The sequence below is a fragment of the Mobula birostris genome, chromosome 11 (assembly GCF_030028105.1).
Source record: "Mobula birostris isolate sMobBir1 chromosome 11, sMobBir1.hap1, whole genome shotgun sequence".
In the NCBI taxonomy this organism is placed as follows: domain Eukaryota; kingdom Metazoa; phylum Chordata; class Chondrichthyes; order Myliobatiformes; family Myliobatidae; genus Mobula; species Mobula birostris.
The window spans coordinates 15,582,656-15,603,534 of record NC_092380.1 but is presented as its reverse complement, the minus strand read 5'-3'; the positions used below and the strand labels follow the sequence as shown (position 1 = coordinate 15,603,534).

Sequence of the window (20,879 nt, the reverse complement as noted above, 5' to 3'; positions counted from 1 at the left end):
CTTGTTCTGCTCTACACGTTCCACGACACTTGCAGAGACCGTCTTCTTGACCGTTGGACCTTCCATTGGTCTCGTCCGCTCAATCCGCCGGAGTCTGTCTTCACAGGCTGGGATAGACAACTCCCTATCTCACCGAGGGTTTGAGACCCGTCTGCTACCCTCACCTGGCTTAGCCGGCTTGTCGAAGCCTTTGCCCAGGGTGTGGCCGCTGTCGCATGCAAACAGCTACAGGGAGCCACAGGTGAGAGCTGAGTGCCAGGTGGGGACCAAAGGTGGACAAACCGCCTTAAAAAGGATGCAACATGTTCCCCCACCAGAGGTTCTACCCCTCCCTGACACCCCATACACCCCAGGTATGTAATATAGTAATGTATACCCTGTTCATGTTCCATTGTCTTTCTATTTCCTCTCTTAATTCAGCATATTTCTGCTGTTTTTCACTTACTGATTTTCATAAGTTATGCGTGTTTGGAATGGCTATATCTATTAAGAGGCATAGACTTTAGTAAAGGTGGCAGGAGAAAAGAGTATGCAAATGATAGGGAAGTTCAAAGTTCAGAGTAAATTTATGATCAAAGTACATATATTTATCACAATATGCAACCCTGAGACTCATTTCCTGGTGGCATACTTAGTAAATCCATGATAGAATAGTAATCATAACACAATCAATGAGAGACCGCCCAATCTGGGCATTCAACCAGAGCGCAAAGGGCAACTAACTGTGCAAATATAAAAAGAAAGAAATAATAATAGAAAATAAATAAACAATAAACATTGAAAACATGAGATGAAGAGTCCTTGAAAGTGAGTCCATTGGTTGTGGGAACATTCCAAAGATGAAGCAAGTGACATTGAGTGCAGATATCTGCTCTGGTTCACCAGTCTAATGGCTGAGGGATAGTAATTATTCCTGAACCTGGTGGGGTGAGTCCTGAGGTTCCTGTACCTTCTTCCTGATGGCAGCAGCGAGAAGAGAGCACGTCCTGGGTGGTGGGGGGTCCTTGATAATGGATGCTTCTTTCCCGTGACAATCATTTGTGTAGATGTGCTCAATGGCGGGGAGCGCTTTACCTGTGATGGGCTGGGCCTTATCCACTACTTTTTGTAGGATTTTCCATTCAAGGGCACTGGTGTTTCCAAACCAGGCTGTGATGCAGTTGGTCAATATTACTCTCCTCAACACATCTTTCGAAGTTTGTCACAGTTTTAGATGTTACATCGAATCTCTGCAAACTCCTAAGTAAGTAGAAGTGCTTCTGCGTTTTCTTGGCAATTGTACTTACATGCTGGGCCCAGGACAGGTCCGCCGAAATAATGACACCCAGAAATTTAAAGTTGTTGACCCTCTCTGCCTCTGACCCGATGATGCGGACTGGCTCATGGACCTCTGGTTTCCTTCTCCTGTAGTCAATAATCAGCTCCTTGGCCTTGCTGACATTGAGTGAGAGGTTGTTGTGACAACACCACTCAGACAGATTTTCAGTCTCTCCCCTGTATGCTGAGTCATCACCACCTTTGAGTTGTCCCTGTGGAGGAAGGATGACAATGCAGGAGACAGAGATGGTCTGGGCCACTGGGCAAAGTGGCAAACGGAACCAAATGTGAAGAAGCGTGAGGTGATGCAGTTCGGTTCGTTTCGGATCCTGCAGCCCACCTGTGGGTCGTAGGGGTGCTTTCGCGTGCCTTGGGCTAGTGAGGCCTTAGTGGTGCCCATCTCCCTCCAGGCCAGACCACAGCCGATGTCCTCCAACTCGCTCTGGTCTTCAACACTTGGCTGCTGTAGTTCTTTGGGGAACTCATCTGCCCTGGCCGGTGACTTTGTCGACACGGTCCTTCGCCCAGTGATGCCGTGTTAACGCCACCCCGATCACGTCGTTTAGCCCGCCAGCTGAAGCAGTGTACTGGGGTGTGCCACTAGGAGGCAGATGTGACAGATTTAGGAGATGGATGAGGACCAGAGGTGCCCGTCCACCCTACTATGTAGAGTGCAGCTGCCAGACATCAAAGATACTACTTCTATCCAGAGCCCCCTACACCCCAAGGCGATGCAGTATAACATGGAAAAGGCATCTATTAGTCTTGCGAGACCATGGATCTGCGCCTGGAAAGTCTTCATTCTCCAGGGCACGGGCCTGGGGCAAGGTTGTATGGAAGACCAACAGTTGCCCATGCTGCAAGTCTCCCCTCTCCACAACACCAATGTTGTCCAAGGGAAGGGCATTAGGACCCATACAGCTTGGCACCAGTGTCGTCGCAGAGCAATGTGTGATTAAGTGCCTTGCTCAAGGACACAACACGTTCCCTCGGCTGGGGCTCGAACTCATGACCTTCAGGTCACTAGTCCAATGCCTTAACCACTTGGCCACGTGCCCACACAACATGGAAAAGGCACAGTCAATAAATAGAAAATACAGAGAAGAAAGGAGGGAAGGGACTTTGGGATGTCCGTCCACTTGTCCTTACTGGTAGCAGGGCAGGTTAAAGAGGCAGACATGACGTATTCCTTCATCAGCCAAGGCACAGAATACAAGCCTAGGCTGGTTTATTGTTATTGTTGCATTGTTATTTTTTTCTCAGCTCAAGCTGGTAAAAGCTGAGCTACGGGCATAGCCAAGCACACTCATTTCTCAATTGCTAGGAACTTTCAGACTATTCTAGTGGTGTTTAGTATTGTAGCTTTCTGGAGATTTACACAGATATTGCTGTGCAGCAATAATTGGTTGGTGCTAATGTGTGGTGACTTTGGGATGATACCAGTTGTAGATATTACTATCAAGACAATGTATACCCTGTTCATGTTCCATAGACTTCAATTTCCTCTTTTAATTCAGCATATTTTTAATGTTTTTTACTTATAAATTTCTGTATGTTATGTGTAATTGGAATGGCTACATCTATTAAGTAAGTTGTTCTTGCTTGTTTATCCTGTAATATGAGGGGTGATTGATAAGTCCGTAGCCTAAGGTAGAAGGTGTCAATTTTAGAAAACCCAGCACATTTATTTTTCAACATAATTCCCTCCTACATGTACACACTTAGTCCAGCGGTCGTGGAGCATACGGATCCCTTCTTTGTAGAAGTGGTCCACAGTAGGGGTGATTGATAAGTTCGTGGCCTAAGGTAGAAGGGGATGAGTTATTAACTTCAAACTTTCTGCATTATCATGCAAAGAGTTGAACTGCACGTGTATGTAACGAGAGTGTCTTGGACCTCCAGGTGGTCCACAGCAGGGGTAATTGATAAGTTCGTGGCCTTGGGTAGAAGGAGGTGAGTTATACAGCTCTTGTTACGTGCATGTGCAAATCAACTATTTGAGTGAAAATGCAGAAAGTTTGAAGTTAATAACTCATGTCCTTCTACCTTAGGCCACGAACTTATCAATTACCCCTGCTGTGGACCACTTTCTGGAGGTCCAAGACGCCGACTTCTACAAAGAAGGGATCCGTATGCTCCATGACCGCTGGACTAAGTGTGTAAATGTAGGAAAAATAAATGTGCTAGGTTTTCTAAAATTGACTCCTTCTACCATAGGCCACGAACTGATCAATCACCCTCGTATTGTATCCGGATGGTTATTATTGGTTGTCCTATCTGTATTAATGGATCAGTTTTAATATAATTTGTAGGAGTTTGACTCTAAAACTGGTTCAGGCTTGTATTTATAATAAGGTATGGTGTCTTTTATCAGTTTGTATTTTAAAGCAAGATTTTGGTGAATAATGTTTGCCAGTTGGATTGTGCCTGTGTAAGAGATCAGGTTGAGTTAAACTGCTGCAGGAGCTTGTAAAGTGTTGAATTGTTTCTGGTTTCTCTTGGCATTTTCTGCATTTATTGCCTTAAATTTGTTGGTGTTTTATTATGTATTTTTGATCATCTTTTGTGTTAACCTCCTGGTCCTGTATTTCCACAAGGAACCCCTCTGTTTCTGGGAAGAGGTCTCCAACTCTGAGCCACATGTTCGACACTTCTTGTTGACATTTAGTCTGCACAGATCATGGGGAAATCTTCCATGCTCTTCTATTGATCAATGTTTTCTTCTATAGTGATAAAGGGGCAGGAGAAGATGGCGGCGCAATGCAGTGCCCGTGGCCGCTCCAAATGATATCATATTTGTGAACTAGGATGCCGTGTACAATCCTGATTTGATGGAGACAGCTGTGAGAAGCATGGAGGAACATCTGGAGAAACTTCTGAAATGCCCGCTTTGCTGCCGCTGCTACTGTGCGATCAAGAATCTCCGGAGGGGAAGGCCCCAAATCCTCAGCTTTGCCTATTGCCTGTTGCCGGGGCTGGGATCAAAGCACTTGGCAGAGATGGTGCTCGGTGCTTGGTCAGAGAGCTGGTCGGAGGCTCGAAGTTTTCGGACAGACTCGGAGTCGGACTGTGGTCGGATGCTTCCAGGGTGCTGCATCGGCAAGTTTGCGGCGCTGGAAGCTCATCGCAGGGAGAGTTTCTCCCTTCAACTGTCTGTGTGAGATGATAGGACTTTTGAGAGACTTTGAGACTTTTTACCATGCCATGGTCTGCTCTTCTATCAAATTACAGTATTGCTTGCACTGTTGTAAATATATGTTATAATTATGTGGTTTTTGTCAGTTTTTTTAGTCTTGGTTTGCCTTGTGTTTCTGTAATATCATTCTGGGGGAACAAATTGTATCATTTCTTAATGCATGCATTACTAAATGACAATAAAAGAGGACTGCGTGTCCTCAGTTTTCTGGTGTGTAGTTATCAGAATTGCATGTGATTGTGTGGAGTGCTGAATCCTATATCCTTAGAAGTTCTATCTAACTGTTGTGCAAATTTTTTATGTCTGTTATTCCTCTTCCTCCTTCTCTCCAAGGTAGTGTTAACCTCAGTGTGTTCAAGTGTTTTCTAAAATTTATCATTTCAATTCTTATTTTTCTTTGTAAATTTTCCAGATTGGTTTTGGAACAAGATACTATGCCAAAAGAATACGTTAATATGGGTATAGTGGAAGTGTTTAATTGCCTTTGTTATACTTGTACTGTTGAGCTCTGTTTGGGAGATTTTCTCAACCTTGAAGTAAATTCTGCTGGAAGTTTCCCTTTATTGCACTATGATCTATTTTCTTTGTTTGTTGCTATCCCAAATACTTATATATTTCATATTCATCCATCGGTTGTATTGTATCCTGCTGCTCTGTTTTTATATTCTACTAGCTCGATTGCACCTTTCTTTATGTTCTGCACTTACCTAGTACATGTTTATATACCTTTCAAAATAGCTCTACTATTTGAATTAATTGCTTTAGCTTTATTGATGAAGGAGAGTATCATTTCAAGTCATCCATGTATAGAAGATATGTCAAGGTATAATTTGTTTGGTTGTCTCTTATTTGATACCCCATTTTCATCTGATTCAGTAAATTAGAGAGTGGAGTTAAAACTAGACAAAATCATAGTGGGCTTAGAGAGTCACCTTGGAAAATGCCTCGGTTTATTTTGGTAACAGTGGTCGTCCTTTTTTGTTATTAATAGATAAGGTGATTATAGTACCCCACTGCTTCAGCAGATGTTGGAAATGTTGGAATTTCGTAAGTATTGGGTGTAGTTTATATATATATATATATATATATATACACATACACACACACACACACACACACACACACATTCCTATTAACCATGAAGTAAAATCTGGACAGAATCAAATGCTCTTTAGTAGTCAGTATAACAACATGAAAGATCTCTGCTTTTCCTCATTATTAGGATTATTGGCTATAAGTTCTTGTGAAAATATTGTCTGGCACACTGTTCATACAGGTGAGATCATTACACAGTGCATTGAGGTAGAACAAGGTAATAACAATGCAGGATAAAGTGTAAAAGCTACCGAGAAAGGGCAGTTCAGGCAAACAGTTAAGTACAGGATTATAATGGAGTAAATTGTGAGGGCAGGGGTCCATCTTGTTGTACAAGATGTCTGTTCAGGAGCCTGTGGAGGACTGCTGACACTTCTGATCTTCTTCACGCCACACACAACATCTCACCTGGATGCATAATCACTGTTCCTTCTTCGTTCAGATCCAGGAGCCTCCTCTCCAGCAGCGCTGGGGGGTGGTACCACTCACCAGAAGGACTCCAGAACAGTTTCACTACCACAATTAGATCATTGGAGACGGACAATAAATGCTAAGAGTTGCCTCTGATCCTGTGGCCTGGATATAATAAATATAAAAATGCTCCAGGCGAAAATCTGTGGAGATTCTTAGGAATATAAAGATCTTGAATATCTCTTGTGAAGAAAAAAATTGGAAGTTCTTGTTTACATCAGGAAGAGTCTACTGGCAGCAGAAGTGACTGTAAAGTAACTGGGTCTCTGCTCTTGTTCAGTCCAACCCTATATGAGCCCAGACTTAGACCAGAATAATTAATTCTTCATGACCCCGTAGCTTGGTCTAGCCAGCCACTCTGCTGATCTATAAATGCTTGAAATCCATATCCTACTCCAATGCCTTGAACTCCAATACCCCTGAATGGAAAATGCTGCAAAAAGTAATGGATCCATCACAGGTGAAGCCCTCCCCACCATTGAGCACATCTACACGGAGCGCTGTCACTGGAAAGCAGCATCCATCATCAAGGACTCCCCCCATCATCCAGCCCATACTCTCTTCTTGCTACTACCCTCCAGCCAGAGGTCCAGCAGGCTTAGGTCACACCACCAGGTTCAGGAACTGTTATTAACATTCAGCATTTTTTACTAGAGGTGAGTAACATTAAAATCAATAATTAAGAACAGGCAATTAATTTTCTGATCAGAAACTAATTCTGACTCAGCTAAGTGACTAACAAAATTGATCAATGTTTAAGACTGTATTTGACAGAAGAGATCAAATCCAAGCCAGCATTAAACACAGGGAATTAATTTCAGGTCAGCTTTTAAAACAAGATTAATAATTAGACTTAGCCTGAACACAAACAATTAATGCGCAAAGCCACACAAACACAAAGCGGATAGTGGTCACATTAGCTTTGAATATGAGAAATTAATGGTCAGATCAGCATGAATCAATGTGCAGATTAACATTAAGCATGAGAGAATAAGGCTTGGATCAGCACTAAATCATAAGGACAGGAACAAGGCAAGATCATTGTAACCCACACAGTTACAGGAGGAGCATGCAAACTCCACACAGACAGCTCCTGAGGTCAGGATTTCATTTGTCAGAATTATTCTACATTCTTTCTCTTGTCTCTAGATGATTTTGCAATGTTTTCTTATTTTTTTCTATTTTATTTTCATCAAATGTTTAGCCAACCTTTCACCACTTTGAATACTCTCCCAACCTCTTTTCATAGACTCTCTTTGGAGCAGAACAAGTCTCTTTGCTCACTCTCACACAGTCCGGATTTTGTCACATGTGGGTCACCCTTCCTGTGAAGTTTCTAAGTTTTAGTGGAAGGTAGAATTGGGAACCGTGAAATATTTCTCCAAATGCCTGAGACCGCTTATGTCCTGTCCATGTTTTTAATCCCATTTCCCAATCTTATCCCTCACCCTTGGAAACTAACTGATTTATTTTATTTTAAGGCTGTGGGGTTTTAACTCAAGTTTGTCACTCTCAAAGGGAACACAATATTCTGTCATGTTATGATCACTCTTCCCCAAATAACCTTTTTGTAAGGTCACAAATTTATTTATTACATGTGGCAACAAGCATATTTTCCAGTGACAGGCAATCCACCTGAACTAGTCTGAGTCATGACCAAGGAAGGAGAGTGGAGGGATACAGGGAAAACCGATTTGTTCGCCCAGCGAGTGAAAGGGAGAACACTGGTGTCCGTAATTAAAGGAGTGATAACAGAGCATGAAGGAGCAAAGAACTTGACTGGGTAAAGCTGACATGAGCTTCTAAAAGAAAATGGTGTTTAATAAAGTTCTCTGAGAATTTAGGGCAGGAGTTGACGAGGGAGAACAAGTGATCCATAAAATAGCAGGACAGATCACCTAGAAACTAGAATCAGAACCAGGTTTAATACCGTATGTCATGAAATTTATTGGAAGGGGTACAGTCGACGTTTTGGGCTGAGACCCTACGTCAGGACTAACTGAAAGATCTCAGCCCGAAACGTCCACTGTACCTCTTCCAATAGATGCTGCCTGGCCTGCTGCGTTCACCAACATTTTGTGTGTGTTGCTTGAATTTCCAGCATCTGCAGATTTCCTTGTGTTGTCATGAAATTGGTTGACTTTGAGGCAGCAGTACAATGCAATACATAATAATAGAAAACACTAGTGGATTATGGTAAGTATATATGTATACACATAAAATAGTTGAATTAAATAAGTAGTGCAAAAATAGAAATAAAAAGTAGTGAGGTAGTGTTCATTGGTTCAATATCCATTCAGAGATCGGATGGCAGAGGGGAAGAAGCTGTTCCTGAATCATTGAGTGTGTGCCTTCAGGTTTCTGTACCTCCTCCCTGATGGGAGCAATGAGAACTAGGCATGACCTGGGTGATGGGGGTCCTTAAAGATGGATGCCGCCTTTTTGAGGCACCGCTCCTTGAAGATGTCCTGGAAGCCAGTGGCCATGATGGAGCTGACTAAGTTTACAGCACAACTGCAGTTTATTTTGATCCTGTGCAGTAAGCCACCTCTTCCCCACACCAAATGGTGATGCAGCCCATTAGAATGCTCTTCACAGTATGTCTGTAGAAATTTGCGAGTGTCTTTGGTGACATACCAAATCTACACAAACTCCTAATGAAATATGGCCGCCGTCATACCTTCTTTGCAATTGTATTGATATGCTGGACCCAGGGTAGATCATCAGAGATATTGACACCCAGGAACTTGAAGTTGCTCACTCTTACCACTTCTGATCCCTCTATGAGGAGTGTTGTGTGTTCCCTTGACTTGACCTTTCTGAAGTCCACAATCAGTTCTTTGGTCTTACTGATGTTGAGTGCAAGGTTGTTGCCACGACACCACTCAATTAGTTGATAGATCTCACTCCTGTACGCCTTCCTGTCACCATCTGAAATTCTACCAACAATAGAAGTATTGTCAGCAAATTTATAGGTGGCACTTGAGCTGTGACAGCCAGCTCAACTAATGCTCAGATCAGCTGGAACGCAGTTAATTAAAGAATGGTTTGGTGGTGTCCCCAGATCATAATTAAACATAGGGAGTAATGATTTGAACAATACTGCATACAAAGGCTTCTAAGGTTTAAGAGGTACATTTAATGTCAGAGGAATGTATACAATACACATCCTGAAATGCTTTTCTTCGCAACCATCCACAAAAACAGAGGAGTGCCCCAAAGAATGAATGACAGTTAAATGTTGGAACCCCTAGATCCCCCCCCCCCAGCTCCCCTCCCTCCTGCGCATAATCAGCAGCAAGCAACAATCCCCCCTCCCACCACTGGCAAAAAAAAGCATTGGCACCCACCACCAAGCACTCAAGCGTGAGCAAAGCAACAGCAAAGACGCAGACTTGAAGTCGCTCCAAAGACTACTTGTTCACCCAGTATTCAACATACCACAGTCTCTCTCTCTCACTAATAAAGGAGAAGGAGGTGTCTCCACTTCGAAGCAGGAGAAGAAACATAACGAACGATGTTAAAAGTCTGTTGCATCACTTTTTCTGAGCTCTGTGCCTAAAGGTCTCGGGTTTCTGGGCACACAGCCAGAGATCTTCCGTCTCCAAGGACACACCGATCTCTTGCAGAGGCACCGACCTCCGATCCCCCTGTCTCCAGAGCCATGAAATCCCAGTCCTCCGAAGGCGAGCGGAGCTCTTAGGCCGAGCCCTTGGCATGCTGAGCAACGGCCATTCACGAAAATACGAGAGCAGGTCTCATTCCCGCAAAGAACCGTAGTCAGCATGTAACTCCAGGGCAGGGTCTTCAAAAGAACCCTGAAAGGAAAAAAATAGAGATATTAAAGATGGAAATAGAGCTGTTACTGAAGATGTAAGCAAAGGAGTCACCGTTATGCGCCTTTAATCCTCCTAAGCTCCTCCCCAGTTGAGGAACGTAATGCTCTGATTAACAGCAATCCCTTTTGTTAAATGTGGATCTGAGTACTAGGTTGTGTTTATTACTGATCTGAGTATTGTAGTTTTTCATTTCTGACCTGAGTAACAATTACCTTTCTCTGATACTACACTGAGTATTAATCACCTGTCTTATGGTTATTAATCAGCTGTATCTAATTGCTGGTCTAGCAGTACTCACCCGTGTTTAATTCCTGCCAGCGTATTTCTCACTAGCTTTTAAAATTGGTCAGCCAAATTTTATATGTGAATATTGCTGATCTAAACACAAAGCATATTCACTGTTCCAGGTATTACTAATGTTGTTCGGTCTATTACCTGTTTTTGTGCATGATCAATGCCTTCTAGTTATTAGTCACCTGTGTACAGTATCATTCTATACGGTCAGTGGCCACTTTATTAGGTATGCCTGCTCATTAATGCAAATTTCTAATGAGCTAATCATGTGGCAGCAACTCACTGCATAAAAGCATGCAGACATGGTAGGTTCAGTTGCTCTTCAGACCAAACATCAGAATGGGGAAAAAACGTGATACAAGTGACTTTGACCGTGGAATGATAGTTGGTGCCAGATGGGGACCAATACTCTGTGTTTTGAGTATCTAAGAAACTGCTTATCTCCTGGGATGTTCACATGCAGCAGTCTCTAGAATTTGCAGAGAACGAGAAACATCCAGCGGGCGGCAGTTCTGTGGGCAAAAAAACACCTTGTTAATGAGAGAGGTCAGAGGTAAATGGCCAGATTGCTTTAAACTGACAGGAGAGTGACAGTAACTCAAATAACTATGCATTTCAACAGTGGTCTGCAGAAGACCATCTCTGATTGCACACCACGTCGAACCTTGGAGTGGATGGGCTACAGCAGCAGAAGATCACACCGGGTTCCATTCCTGTACCTAATAAAGTGACCACTGAGTGGATATTTCTCACATTTATTTCTGACCTGAGCAATGAATAACTCTGTCTGGAGCTCTAATCCAATTATTCGTCACTGACCCTGAGTATTAATCACCATGTCTAGGCCCAACTGATCTTTAATAGTTTTGAGTACTGATCGCAGCTTATTGCTGTCAGGATTTGAGCCATAGCTGTCTGTTCGATTATCTAAATGCCTATGAACATTGTTCAGATTAGCACTAAAAGACAGACAGGTATTGCTTTCACAGATGCCCAATACTCTGTGTAAAGCATTGGCAATTAACGCTGCCTGAAATAAACCCAGGAGACTCACGCTCAATTGAGATCTAAACGTTAAACTGGACCCTTGACCTCACAATCTACCCCGTTGTGACCTTGTACCCTATTGCCTGCTACACTGCACTTCCTCGGTAGCCAATGCACTCCTGTAATTGGTTAATCTTGTACTACCACAGTACACTCTGTAATGAAGTGATTGGTATGCAAGGTTTGCAGGACAGGTTTTTCACTGTACATGTGACAGTAATAAAGCAATTTACCAATTGAAACAGACAATGTGCTCAAAAACAGAGAATTAATGCTTGGATTATATTGAATAGACTACAGAAACAGGCCTTTTGGCCCTTCTTGGCTGTGATGAAAATGAAAACTCACCACCAACCCAGATGGGACTCGAACCCACAATCCCTGGCTTAGGAGGCCAGTGCCTTATCCATTAGGCCACTGGGGCTTCACACTTCTTTTTTGAATGGCACTGAGCTGCGGTCTCTGTTGAGGTCACGACTCAGACCTTGTTACTTTTTCAGGCTTGTATTTAGCTTTGTAGGGATGGTTTTGGGGACAGAGAGGAGAGTTAGGGTTTAAGGACAGGGATGTGGGGGAATTGGAGGACAGGCCAGAGTCTAAGCCTCTGCTCTGAATGCAAAGGCCAGCGGCGAGAGGGTGGTCAGATGTCCAGCCCGCAAACCAGCCAGAATGTTCTGGGTCCTGTCATCGGCGAGACCTGAGTTCAAGGCCTAGCTTTTTTTGGGGGTCCGGTCATCAGTGAGTCCGATGTTTGAGGCCTGGAATTCGGGCCCTCATCCAGGATCCTTATTCATCATCATCTGTGAGTCCTGGGTTGATACCACATATCAAAAGCTGATTAGAGGTCTGGAGCAAAGCTAGAATATCAATCAAAGCACAAATGTTAATCAGAGCTCCGGATCAAAGTCGGAAGGCCAATCAGAGGACTGCTTGAAACCCGAAGGCCAATCAGAGAACTGATTGAAGCTTGAAGGCCAATCAGAGGACTGCTTGAAGCCCGAAGGCCAATCAGAGAACTGAATGAAGCTTGAAGACCAATCAGAGGACTGTTTAAAGCCCGAAGGTTGATCAGAGAACTGATTAAAGACCGAAGGCCAATCAGAGGACTGATTGAAGCCCAAAGGTCGATCAAAAGTCCAGAAGCTGAGGTCCAAAGGCCAGAGCCTGGTTTTGCAAATCTCTGCGAATCCACTGGGGGTGTCAGGGTCCAGTGTCTGTGAGTCCACAAGTTCACTGGAGGCTGAAGAAGATGGCCTGTCCTGGGGGTTAGAGGACTGTGTATATGTGCGGATGAGTGGATGGAGGGAGGGGGGAATGGGACTGCTGTAGCTTTGTTGTGTTGTTCTGCCAAGCACTGTGGGCATACTATTTTGTTGGAGGCCAGTCTGTGTGTGTGTGTGTGAGTGGGTGGTGGGTGGGAAGGAGTTTGTTTTGCTCCTGTTGTTGCTTGTGTTGTTCTGCTGAACATGGTGGGCTTGCAATGTTGGCACTAGGCGACTCTTGCAGGCTGCCCCCAGCCAATCTTTAGGCTGTGTTGGCTGTTAACTGTCATTCATCCTTTTGGGGGGACTCCTCTGTTTTCATGGATGTTTGTGAAGAAAAAGAGTTTCAGGATGTATATTGTATACATTTCTCTGACATTAAATGTACCTATTGAAACCTAATGCAAACGACACATTTCACTGTAAGTTTGGATATACATTGATAGTAGTGGTAGTAGGCAGCCGTCGATCCCAGGGGATCGTGCATTTGTGCCTCTGGTGGACTGTGTCCTCTCCAGGGCGGGAAGATTTGAAGAAGTGGCTGTTGCCTATGCAGCGGGTTTCCCCTCTCCACATCACTGATGTAGTCCAAGGGAAGGGAAAGCGCCAATATAGCTTGGCACCAGTGTTGTCGCAGAGGCTGCCAGAGTGGAGTTGTAAACAACATCAAACTGCCTTAGGGACCCTGGCTCCGGATTTCCTCCTCAGGGTTTACTCCCGTAGCCTTTCCCATGGGTGAGTATAGCCGCAAGGCAGCAGAGATTTAAAATCAGAGTTGTCCTTCTCCCAGGCGGGATGATGAGCCCCACCTGCCCGAACATGTGATAGGTTAATAAATACATCTGAATCTGAACAGAATTAACAGTTCACAGTTATAGAAAGTTGAGAAAACCTCAAGTAATGAAAATGACAATGAATGCATTTTAAAAATAAAATTTTATTCATGATTTATCAGCATGAAATCCTTGAAATACTAACAGACACGGGATGACTTGCCTTAGCTGAAGCCTGAGGTGTCTGGTGTTCCACCACCAATGAAGTACTTCGGAAGATTTGGCAACCCACTGTCATTTAGATCCCGAGTACACACGGTCCGATCTCATAAATTACAATATGCTACCAAGAGACTTAGTGCTCCTGCAACACTGAAAAGTCAAATTCTCACATGATGTGCTGCTCTAGGGTCAAAGGTCAATGATCCTGGCGGTCAGGTCGGCTCAGGCTAGAAGGTCAAACCCATGACTGGCGAGCCCTGGGGTTGAGGTCCCCAAGGTCAAGCCTGCGATCTGCGAATCCTGTGGTCAACACCCAGAGGTCAGCAAAAGTCCAGAGGGCAAAACCAAAGATCAAAGTCCAGAGTTAGAAAGCGTGAAAGCTTGCAGTCTGAAGTTGGCAGCTCCGTTGGCAGGAGGGCGAGTCCAGGCCAGAGACTGGAGGTTGGAAGCCCAATGTCTGTGAGTTTGAGAGTCCAGGGAAAAGGATTTAGATCCAGAGACTGTCTGCCCTGGGGTTGGAGAGCCTGTGTGTGTGGAAAGGCTCAACAGCACAATCTAAAAACTTGAGAAACTTGAACAGTGGAGAGTATACTGACTGCTTGCATCATGGCCTGGTATGGAAACACCAATGCCCATGAATGGAAAATCCTGCAAAAAGTAATAAATACAGCCCAGTCCATCACAGGCAAAGCCTTCCCCACCATTGAGCACATCTACAAGGAGCGCTGCCCCAAGAAAGCAGCATCCAGCATCAAGGACCCCCACCAATCAGGCCATACTCTCTTCTCGCTGCTGCCATTGGGCAGGAGATACAGGAGGATTAGGTCCCATATCACCAGGTTCAGGAACAGTTATTATCCTTCACCTCTCTGACTCCTGAACCAGTGTGGATAACTTCACTCAGCTCAACTCTGAACTGATTCCACACCCATGGACTCACTTGGAAGGACCTGACAACTCAAGTTCTCAGTGTTGTTTATTTGTTTGTTTGTATTTGCAGAGTTTATCTTCTGATGCACGTTGTTTACTTTTGTCCATCTCTGGGGATAGATAGAGTTGACGTGGATAGGTTTTTTCTATTGAGAATGGGGGAGATTCAAACAAGAGGACATGAGTTGAGAGTTAAAGGGCAAAAGTTTAGGGGTAACATGAGGGGGATCTTCTTTACTCAGAGAGTGGTGGCTGTGTGGAACGAGCTTTCAGCAGAAGTGGTTGAGGCAGGTTTGATGTTGTAATTTAAAGTTAAATTGGACAGCTATATGGACAGGAAAGGAATGGAAGGTTATGGGCTGAGTGCAGGTCGGTGGGACTAGGTGAGAGTAAGAGTTCGGCACGGACTAGAAGGGCTGAGATGGCCTGTTTCTGTGCTGTAATTGTTATATGGCTTGTGTGTAGCTTTTCATTGATTCTATTGTGTTCCTTTGCATCTACTCTGAATGCTCGTAGGAAAATGAATCTCAGGGTTATATACGGCAACATATAAATACTTTGATAGTAGATTTACTTCGAACTTTGAGAAAGGCTTGTTTTGCTGCTGTCTTGTTTTGTTCTGTTGTCATTGTTGTTTGAGCTGTGCATTGCGTTGTTGCGTTGAACACTGCGGGCATGCAATGTTGCAGCCGGAATATGTGGCAACACTCGCGGGCTGCCCCCAGCACATCCTTGGGTTGTGTTGGTTGTTGACACAAACGACACACTTCACTGTGTGTTTTGAGGTACACGTGATCAATAAACCTGAATCTGGATCTGACTCTGATATCCTGGTAACATTAAGACCCTCACCATGCAGGACATGCCCTCTGCTCCTTACTACCACCAGGAAGGGAGTACTGGAGCCTGACGACCCGCAGTCAATGTTTTAGGGACAGCTTCTTCCCCTCCACCATCAGATTTCTGAACGGTCCATGAACCCATGAACACATCCTTGTTATTCCTTACTTTTGCACTATTTATTTATTTTCAGTAATTTAGAGTAATTTTGTGGTTTTGCAATGCACTGCTGCTGCACAAATAACAAAATTCACGCTATCTAAGCCAGCGTTAATAAATCTGGTCCTGATTCACTGCTACTTTAGCGAAGGCTGTCCACACCACACTCGTCCATCAGCCCTCCCCACGCACACAACTGGAGATGTCTCTACTGGAGGTTCAGCTTTCTTCAACAGATTCTTCTCCTGCCCTACGCCTCACGTTCCTCCGGTTTTCCACATCTCTCTGGTGTCCATAGTCCTGCTCCAGTCTCTGCAAGGAATGCCCACCTTCCCACCTTGAAGAAGCTTCCCTTCGCTCTTCGACAGCTGTGACCCCCACCCCCCACACCTTCCTCACCACCAAAGGTCTTCACCTTCTACTCCTCTTCCAGTCCTCAAACATGTTTGCACCAAGCCCCATCATCTATTGCCTGCTTGCCCCTCAACCTCCTCACATCTTTATGCCCCTACTCTCTACTCTCTCAAACTTTATGCGGGGCGTCAACCCAAAACGTTCCGTTTGCCTTTGATGTTGTCTTGGCAATTAGCTTGCAGACATTTCATCACCTGTCGAGGTGACAACCTCAGTGCACAGTTGTTGCTGTTTCTCTCTTGGGAGTGCTCACATTTATTTAGCCCCTCGTTCACTTGCCTCCACCCTGATTGGCCACCCCTTCAGTTGGCCTTTGAATTCCATGGGTTCGTCTAGCTTTGGTTCTTAGGGGTCCGTAGATGGTGTCTATTTTGGTATGTTAGTTTATGGGGTTCCCTTTGCCTCTACAGCTGTTGCCTTGCCCACAGAGTTCCTCCCGTAGTTTGTACTTCTCCCCTGAAATTCAGTATCTGCTGTCTTAAGGGCATAGATAAGGTGAATAGTTGCAGTCTTTTCCCAGGGTTTGGGAGTCACAAGTTAGTATCGGGTCACAAGTTTCACGTGAGCAGGAAAAGGTTAAGAAGGGACCTGAGGGGTAAGTGTTTCACATTGAGGTGTTAGGTAAGTTATATGGAATGAGCTGACAGAGGAAGTGGTAGAGGAAGCTACAGTTAGACTATTGGACAAGTACTGTACATGGAAAGGAAAGGTTTAGAGGGATGCAGGCCAAAAGTGAGCAAATGGCACCAGCCCAGCTAGACTATTTGATTAACATGGACAATTGACATATTCCCTCCGTGACCATTGGGTTTATCCCATATCCCAGAACTGCTTGGGTTGGTGGGTTAATTGGCTGCTGTGAATTGCCCCTCTTGTGTAGGTGAGTGGCAAAAAAGTCAAAGGGGAGCTGATGGGCCTGTTTCAGAATACATTACAGAGAAATCTTTGAGATGCAGTGTGGATCAGGCCCTTCCAGACCTTTGAGCTGTGCTGCCCAGCAATCCCCCGATTTAATCCTAGCCTAATTACAGGACAATTTACAATCAGTACATCTTTGGACTGTGGGAGGAAACTGGAGCGCCCGGAGGAAACCCACGTGGTCATGGGGAGAACGTACAAACTCCTTACAGGCGGTAGCGGGAATTGAACCCGGGTTGCTGGTACTGTTAAGCGTTGTGCCACGGAGGGGTGCTGTGTCCCCCGTGAGCTGGCATGGATGGAATGAGCCAAATGGAAATGTCTGATGGTCTAAACCTTGCTGTTGCTTCAGGCAAAATCACCAAAGCCACCAGATCTCACTTCTGGAACCCGGCCCATCTACTGTTCCCGCCTCTAGAATGTGGGAAATCTCCGGACCCTGCCTCCGGAATCTGGGCTATCTCCTGACTCCACCACTGGAGGGCACGGCCTGAGAATAGAAGGACGTTCCTTTAGAACAGAAATGAAGAAGAATTTCCTTAATCAGAGGGTGATGAATTGGTGGAATTCATTGTCACAGACTGTTGTGGAGGCCAAGCCATTGGGTATATTTGAAGTGGAGGTTAACAGGTTATTGATTAGTAAGGTGTCAAAGGTAACAGGAGAATGGGGTCAAGAGAGAAAATTAATCAGCCATGGTCTTTTTTGGGACCCCTTCTCCTTATCCTTTTTATAAATGACTTAATGAGGAAGTGTTTGTTTGCAGATGACACTAAGATCGATGAAGTTGTGGATAACGTAAGGAGTTGTTGTAGGTTGTGGAGGGACATTGACAGGATGCAGACCTGGGCTGAGAAGTGGCAGGTGGAGTTCAACCCAAAAAGGAGTGAAGTGATGCATCTCGGAAGTTTGAATTTGAAAGCAGAGTATAAGGTTAATGATAGGATACTTGGTAGTGTGGAGGAAGCAAGAGATCCTATGTTGGCAGATCCTTCAAAGTTGCTGGGCAAGTTGAAAGGATTGTTAAGAAGGAGTGGGGATTGAATTCAAGAGCAACAAAGTACTGTTGCAGCTCTATAAAACTCTGGTTAGATCATACTTGGAATATTGTGTTCCAGTCACCTCATTATAGGAAGGATGTGGAAGTTTTAGAGAGGGTGCAGAGGAGATTTACCAGGATGCTACCAGGACTAGAGCGTATGTCTCCTGAAGATAGGTTGCATGAACTATGGTTTTTCCCTTTGGAGGGAAAAAGGATGAGAAGTGACTTGATAGAGGTGTGCAAGATTAAGAGACATAGATCATAGAGGACAGCCAGAAACTTTTTCCCAGGGTGGTAATGGCTAATAAAAGGGGGAGTCATTTTAAGTTGATTGGAGGAAAATATAGGGGGAATGTCAGAGGTAAGTTCTGCCTTCTCCCTTTCCCAGTTCTACAAACCTCTCACTTCTCAGGCCCTTTAACTCTTACCATATTCAGATTCATTAGTATCTTTCTCCTGCCCAGGACCTCAGTCTGAATGGGAAGTCATTCAAAGGCAAGTCAGTCATGGAGAATCACAGCAGAAGCAGACCCTTCAACCCACCGTGTCTACGTGGACCCTCAAGCAGCACCGTGGTGACACGTACTGCAGAAACACACGGCAGGGCTTGTACAAGTGAACTGCCTGGGTCTGGTTTCATCACAGAGTGGTCCAGCTGAGAGGGTGAACAGCTTCAAGTTCCTCAGCATACACATCATCGAGGATCTCACGTGGTCTGTACATACCGGCTGTGTGGTGAAAAAAGCACAACAGCGCCTCTTTCACCTCAGATGGTTGAAGAAGTTTGGCCTGAATCGCCAGATCCTAAGGACTTTCTACAGGGGCACAACTGAGAACATCCTGACTGGCTGCATCACTGCCTTCTATGGGAACTGTGCTTCCCTCAATCGCAGGACTCTGCAGAGAGTGGTGCGGACAGCCCAGCGCATCTGTAGATGTGAACTTCCCGCTATTCAGGACATTTACAAAGACAGGTGCGTAAAAAGGGCCAGAAAGATCATTGGAGACCCAAGTCACCCCAACCACAAACTGTTCCACCTGCTACTATCTAGGAAACGGTATTGCAGCATAAAAGCCAGGACCAACAGGCTCCAGGACAGCTTCTTCCACCAGGCCATCAGACCGATTAATTCATGCTGACACAACTGTATTTCTATGTTATATTGACTATCCTGTTGTACATACTGTTTATTACAAATTACTATAATTTGCACATTGCACATTTAACTGGAGACCTAACAAAAAGATTTTTACTCCTCACATATGTGAAGGCTGTAAGAAATAAAGTCAGTTCAATTTAATTCAATTCTTCAGATGGAAAGGTGGAACTGGGCTGTGCGTAGGGACAGAAATCCCTCAGTGTCAAACTCGCAAGATTATCTTCTGACACTAACCACCCCTCTGACCCACAGACCCTTGTTTCTGCCGAGAGTGTTCAGTGTTCACCAACCTGTGCCGGACAGCTGTCGACAGCAGCTGTCCCGGCAGTGGAATGTGTGAGACACAGGCACCCACTGTCCAGTCTGCAGATGTCGGAGGGGGAGAGCAAGCAGACAGCCCGCTCTGGAAACTCGCTGGAAGTCAGCAGAGAGCTCAGGCGAACTGTGGGGTAACCAGACCAGCCACACAGAATTGTCTGTGCCCGGTGTGAGTTGTCTAAGCACAGACCCAGACCCTGAGACAACCTACAGATATTACCCGTGTTCTTCCTGAGAGACGCATTTACAGCCTTCGTCAAACCAAACCATCATCGGCGCATCCCAAGCCACCCAATGCAACCACACCCTCACCGATATCTCAACAGACCTGAAAAGATGAGATCAAATCCTTTGCAGAGATCAAGGAGAGGACATTTATGATTTAAGTAAACTCTACAATGGAAGGTTGTTCAGAGTCAGGACAGGTTTAATTTCACTGATTTATATGATGTGACATTTGCTGTACAGCGCAAAGACATAAAATCTCTCTAACTAACAACTTGATGCCTGTTATGGTGGCCCGACTGTTGTAGGAGAGCATCTGGTGTGAATGTCAGGAGAAGGGGCAGACACATAACAGTCTTAAAACCAGTTGCTTTGGGCAGATGGAACTGGTAAGCCAGATGGCAGCTCATCTAGAAGGAAAACTCCTAGATGCTGCGACCTCGGCTGCCTTGTGGCTATACCCACTCATGGGGAAGGCTTCAGGAGTAAACCTCAAGGAGAAACCCGGAGCTGGAGTCCCTAAGGCATTCCTACGGAGAGTTCAACCCTGACTGGCCACTCCTGCGACGCCACTGGCGCTAAACTGTATCGGTCTCTGCCATTTCTTTGGATTCATCAGCTGCATGGAGATTAGAGCTTGCTACAGGGGCAATAGCTTGCTCTCCATATTGTACTGCCCTGGCTTGAGTACTGGTTATAACAACTGGGACACAATGTCCATGGGCAACCCCAAGCAATGGAAGACATCAACATACAGACACACACACACACGTATACACACATGAGCTGGACACACATGCATAGACACACATGTGCAGAGACGCACACGCGTGGGTGTACTCACGCATACATGGTCGAATATACATGTGCCAACACACGAGTAGACAAACACATACACATGTGCCGACAAATATGTACACACACACACATATAACCCTTCCCGCACACTCACACACTAACCTACACATCACAGACACATATACAGTGGCACAAGAAAATTTGTGCATCCTGTAGAATTTTCTCTATTTCTGCATAAATATGACTTAAAATGTGATCAAATTTTCATGCAAGTCCTAAAACTAGATAAAGAGAACCTAAATAAATAACACAAAACATTACACTTGTTCATTTATTTATTGAGAAAAATGATCCAATATTACATGTATTTACTGGAAAAAGTATGTGAGCCTTTGCTTTCAGTAACTGGTGTGACCCCCTTGTACAGCAGTAACTTCAACTAAACGCTTCCAGTTATTGTTGATCAGTCCTGCACATCGGCTTGGGGGAATTTTAGGCCATTCCTCCTTACAAAACTGTTTCAACTCTGGGATGTTGGTGGGCTTCCTTGCATAAACTG

General features: G+C 44.7%; 1 non-coding gene across 1 annotated transcript; it reads right to left on the bottom strand.

The window, feature by feature from the left end:
* Positions 1 to 11,610: 11,610 nt before the first annotated feature.
* Positions 11,611 to 11,684, bottom strand: trnar-ccu (transfer RNA arginine (anticodon CCU)). The gene has a single exon. It is a non-coding gene; the product is annotated as a tRNA-Arg (tRNA).
* Positions 11,685 to 20,879: the final 9,195 nt, after the last annotated feature.